The following is a 6,310-nucleotide window of genomic DNA, read 5'->3' as shown; positions in this document are numbered from 1 at the left end:
TTTAGTCCATCAAACAGGGACAGCGGTATAGAGAGAAGTTTTTGTTCATAACTTTACATTTAGTAACAAGCAAAACGTAACAGTATTATTTTACGGAAAATTAATCAAATAAACCTACGCTTTGTGAAATTTATATTTATTACTTACTGAATTCTTATTATTATTAGTATTTATTACACGCATTCTCAACGCCAAAAAATTGCTATCTTCTACATTATGCTTTCCCGCTCCTTGCCACAATAGCCTTGTCTTGGGAGAGGGGAGATATATAGTTTGTGTTTGTCCGTACCATTTATTGCCCTAAACACGTCATTACGGATCCTCCAGATCCATTAACGGTGCTTTTAGGTACCTCAAGCAACGGTTACCGTCCTCGTCGAACCCGTCGCTTGTGACGAAGGGCTCGATGAGTAAATTAACCCATAGACATAGCCGACTGAGTTTCTCGCCGAATCTTCTCAGTGGCTCGCGTTTCCGATCCGGTGGTAGATTCTGCGAAGCACTGCCCTTGCTAGGGCCAGTGTTAGCCACACTTCCGGTTTGAGCCCCGTGAGCTCACCTACACGTCAAGGAGAAGCTGATATATCCTCCGAAGGCTATCAGCATAGGTAGGAAAAAAAACAATTTATGTACCTGCAAGCTTTAATTGCACTACATGGTGAGACGAACTCACTACCTGGTTTTAAATGCCGATGCCCATAGACATCATCCCTTCAAACCTGAACGCATGGCTGCTACAATACGCCTCACCGTGGTAATCGAGCAAATTTTATTTATTCCCGTATTTTTTGTTTGCTAGATGGTCACCTACCTTGTCACTTCGTCACCTACCTCGAGACATGAGTTCTAAGACTGCCCCACCTTTCAAACCGAAACGCATTACTGTTTCACGGCAGAAATAGGCAGGGTGGTGGTATCTACTCGTGCGGACTCACAAGACGTCCTACCACCAGTCAATTTTTTGTAATGAATTTATATTGCATGATGTTTCTTGTTTATACAAGCCTGACTCATTAGCGAGAAATGCTTTGACAAAACAACAAAGGGAAAATCTGTAGCTACGAAGGCGAATTCGCTGAAGATGCCGTTCGCGCAATCCAGCTGTTTTGCTACTCTATTCTATGATAGTTACTCCTAAAATTAATATGCAATATTAATGTAAAATCGCACAGGAATTACGACCTCACGGTCTGATATGACATTGAGATAACAAAGCTTAAAAAAAAAATAGTGACCTTAACCCGGGACGCGTCGCGTTCTATTAATGTTTTTGAGGCAAAGACCAAATGTTAAATCAAATCAAAATCGAGTGGGCCTTTATGATATCTTAACCGTGAATCTGACTACAAAACTCAACATGTAGCACGAAACACAAGCCTAGTTTTAGCACGCTTATTAAATCGACTTGCTATACAAGGATGTTCTTTTTAAACAATTTTTTTTTTCGTTACAACAGACTGTTTGATGTCTCGTCACACAGATAACGGAAGCTGCACTTCTCAAAGTCACGACCGACTTTCGAGGGAACCGAAAAGAGGTAAAAGTCGGCAGCGGTATTAGACCGCCGATCTAATTATACACGTATGAATCAACGCACATTCAGCACATTATTAGCTCTTTTGAGTCATCGACCACGAGACCACGATAACTGCGGTGTTACAAAAGGATATTCGTTTTGTTTACAATTAGAAGGATGGTGACTGGTCCAGAGAACTTGCCTTTTAAAAAGGACGTAAGGTTTTGTGCTCGCTGCGTCCGATAATACCGCGAATGGGCAGGATTCGTGAGGATGTCTCTACGGCGTCATTGGTATATGGCTGCTGCGTGAGCCGGATCGATGTTGTAGTTGTCTGCGGCCACGATGAATTTAAACATGGTGTCCCGTCAAAGACGTGACGTAAGCGACGCGTTTATAAATCTAAGGATGGTATGCCATAGAACATCTTCTACTTGAATGAAAACAAAGCATTAAAAAAAGCCTTGTAAAGACAGTAGAAATAAATCAGTTAAGCCCTGTAGCACCACAATTTCACATAAAACTGTGGTAACACTTAGGGGGTAAGATGGTTTTTTAAGTCTGCGTACTTTCACTAACGGATACAAACTTTTCGATTCATCGCCTTTAAGAAGTCATTAAATCGAAGTAATTGTGATTTTAGAACTATTCAAGTAACTGCCCATTACTGTAAACTTTGATTAGGAGAAAGTTAACGTCTTTTAACAAACTCTTGGTATTGTCATACAAACTTTGCTACGCAGTAGAGATTGATTACAGATAGTCAATTCGGAATATTGATGTTTTTTCGCAAGATCAAAAATATATCTGTTCTCTTTACTACAGTCAGGTTGAGTATTGAGGTACATACATTTGCTCGATTCTTGCGATTTTCTGTGTGTTTTTAACGATAGTCACCGTGTTTCATATGGGAACCCTAATTTAAACCTTAAATCCAATCGTATACAATAAAATCAGCAACGATAATCACTTATGGTTAGGTGAATAATAGCCTCTTGTCTTCAAAAGTTGACAAAACCTTGCCTTGTTTCCATACTCCTCAATGCTATGTAAATTAGCAATAATTTCAATTGTATTCTAACCTTAACTTTTGAGTTAAAGCCACCAGCTTCAGGCGAGCTTTAAAAACCAGATGAGTTTTGAATACGTAAATATTGTTAATTTTACTTCAGTCCACGTTGCTATCCACACAGCCGAGGACAGGCAAGAATGGCGCAGGATAATGCAGGAGAAAGTTATTAGAGGAGGCCACGACCCTTAGCACTGAAGATTATCGGCGCAAGGAGGAGGATTGTTAATTTACGTATCTATTTATTGTAAAAATCATAAAAATGTGAGCCGTCACGGGACGCCTGGCAGATATGAAACATCGACATTATTTTGTAAAAGTATAGGTATCCAAGCTCAGTATAGCGAGAGAGATGGCTTAACGCCGGATCGAGTGGGAGAGAATCGCACAGTCGATTGCGCATGGCGACGCGTCGCCACGGCATGCGTCGCCACGCCAGAAATCGGTTTTACGTGCGGCTATAGATGTTTCACATCAAAAATAAATAATTAAAACCCTTGTTGTAATACTGATGCATCTGAACTACACCTTTAAGTGTCCAGTACACAGTTATGCTCGGACGCCAGATTATGACGCGTCAAGTGTGATGGAAGTTCGTGTCTGGTCCTTTGTTCTACTTCCCCTGGCTCCTAAGTTCCTTAGACTCTCTACACGCGTAAGTAGCTTGATGAAGGAATTATTTATACCTTTGTTTGTAACATTGTTTATTTTCTAGCCTTGATTGACGTGGTCAAGGTCCATATGCCCTAAAACTTAAAACTGCATTCACATTCATAGCTGGAATCAGCCCAAATCGTATTGAAGGACCACAACATCCGATGGCTAAGTAACAAGAATCGACAGAGTGGTCTTAAAATCCAATGTCATGCCAAACTCTAAAACTATACTATACCTAATACGACTGTTGTCAATGTAACAAAACAGATAAGTCGCCCCGATCTTCTCAGTGGGTCGCGTTTCCGATTCGGTGGTAGATTCTGCGAAGCACTGCTCTTCCTAGAGCCAGTGTTAGCAACAACTCCAGTTTGAGCCCCGAGAGCTCATCTACACGCTAGAGTAATGCTGATATATTCTCTCAATGCTAGCGATGGGTAGGAGAAAAAAAGACACATGCTCCAAGGGATGTGACTATTCCTGTGTTCAAATCTCGCAGGTAGGTACATTTTTCTAAGGATACAAACCTAGCATGTGTTCTTAAACCACTTCCGCGATGAAGGATCAAAAGGATGATAAAAATCAAACCCAAAAAGTTTGTAAATTCTCATAATTCGGAAGAACGAATCGATAATCACCATATGGTTTGTTTCTATTGCGAAGTAGTAGTGTCTGTTACCTCATGCTAAGGAAATCACTTTATACCAGTTGGGTTATGAGTTCAGGCATTTGATGGAATAATTAAAAGACACAATTTACCAAAACAGACGGAGAATAGGGTAGCGATAGTAGGAGTTGAAGGAAGAGTCACATACTGATACTACTACATATTAATCTGATTATCTGATATCTGATTAATAGTGCAGTCTCATAGTTGGACGTACTATCATATAAAATGTTCACTCGTCTGGTAATCGAAAACCAAGAAGTAGGCGGCAATTAATATTGTGATCACATTGCACCACATTGCTTACAGGCGCACTGCGATTTCGGAAGGCAAGAGTTGATGAATCAGTCCTGTCAGGGGTTCTTATTAGCGGATATCAGGCTTACTTAATTGTAGACGATGCCACAGTGAAATTATTTAAAAAACATATCTATTATTTTTAATAATGATAGAGATTACGCGGTCAGTCAGTAAGTAATTACCGTGATGGGACTAAGTCAAAACTCCTGATAAAAAAGTTCTTGGACAAAATTCAAAATGCACGATCGGCTTTATTGCTCGCAAAAAAGTTAGGAGCAACCCCACCCTTTTATTAAAATGTCACGTAGCAGGCGATTTAACACTCAATTTGTATTAAAAAGACACGGGAAAAGGGTGGTGAAATGTCAAATTGGCTCGTTTTGAAGTTAGGGTTAGACCTGTTCTCAAGATATCGAAGTTTCCCGTATTGGGCAAGGGACCTGCCGGTGTTTTTTTTATTGTTTTGGATATTTGAAAGCACATACCTTCTACCTTCACATGGGTTCATAAGTGGTTACGTTTGGTCAACAATCTAACACAATGGGTTAAACGCATTCATCAAATATGAAAAGATGCTATGTAGCATGCTTTTCAAATGCAATTATTTTAGCTATAATTAAGTACAACGCAAGGCCCCGTTATGAGCATTCTTTTTTGTGTAGTTTACTTGGTATATTGGATAAAGTATTTGTACTATTATGAGTACTATTAAAAATGATATGAATAATAAAATTATGTCAATATATATAGAAAACAAAGCCACCATGTTTTCTAATATTGTTGTCAGCGTAATTAATTAATTTATTTATTTGGGAAACCAAGAGTACAATACAAACATATTATTTTAAAAAATAGCTAAAACAATAACCAAACATGCTTCCACCATCAAAATCAAATATAAGTGAACAGAGAAGAGACATTTAAGTTTACACAAAAAACAAAAGTAACACAATACACACATATTATTATGTACATCAGCTTACACTATAAAACTAAGTAATACTCATCGGACTAAATCTCCTTATATATATTTTTTTTTTTTATTGCTTGGATGGGTGGACGAGCTCACAGCCCACCTGGTGTTAAGTGATTACTGGAGCCCATAGACATCCACAACGTAAATGCGCCACCCACCTTGAGATACAAGTTCTAAGGTCTCAAGTATAGTTACAATGGCTGCCCCACCCTTCAAACCGAAACACATTACTGCTTCACGGCAGAAATAGGCAGGGTAGTGGTACCCACCCGCGCGGACTCACAAGAGGTCCTACCACCAGTAAATATTCTAAAATAGTTATTAGACTTTTGTCGAACTCTAAATCATAGATGTTCAGCCCTGAATTAAATCGAATCAAGAAAACTTGTTAACATTACCGCCCCTGAAGACCGAAGAAAAATTTCTATCAAAATTTCATAACTTCACGAGCATCGTTGAGAATTTTATTTTTCCAATACCTCTTAAAGACGCTGTATTAAAAATTTCCATCTGCTTATAAGGAAATTTCTTTCCTTTGAATTTAACATGGGGGAAAGTATGTAAATTGTTGGCCACTTCGTCTACTTTCCAATCATTAGGTAGAATTTTATCGGACTTTTTAAAGGCAATGCAAATTTACAGGGAGAATTCTTCAGATGGTAACATTGTTTCATTTTTTTTTTTATTCGCTAAGTAGTCGTACTCACAACTCGTAACTTAATAGAAGTTTGGGTAAAATATGTGTTTTTTTTTATTGCCCTTGTAGGCAGACGAGCATACGGCCCGCCTGATGTAGAGTAGTTACCGTCGCCCATGGACTTCAGCAATGCCAGGGGCATAGCCAAGCCGCTGCCTGCCGCAATTTTTTTAGATTATATCGGAATCTTGGCCTAGCCTACAAACTAGAAGGCTGGATTTGAAACAAGTTGAAAGATCTCACTAAAGCAAGTTCATAGGATTCCCTGTCAACTTACATAATAACCTACCTTTCTAGTTTTTTACGTGACAATATTATTATTTTTTATTGCTTAGATGGGTGAACAACAATTACCCATGGGGGCTTACTATACGTCCTAACCGCAGCATCTTCTCATCGAACTCGTCGCTTGCGATGAAGGGCTCGACGAG

The sequence above is a fragment of the Bombyx mori genome, chromosome 16 (assembly GCF_030269925.1).
Source record: "Bombyx mori chromosome 16, ASM3026992v2".
Taxonomy (NCBI): Eukaryota; Metazoa; Arthropoda; class Insecta; order Lepidoptera; family Bombycidae; genus Bombyx; species Bombyx mori.
Note: the sequence above shows the minus strand (reverse complement) of the source record.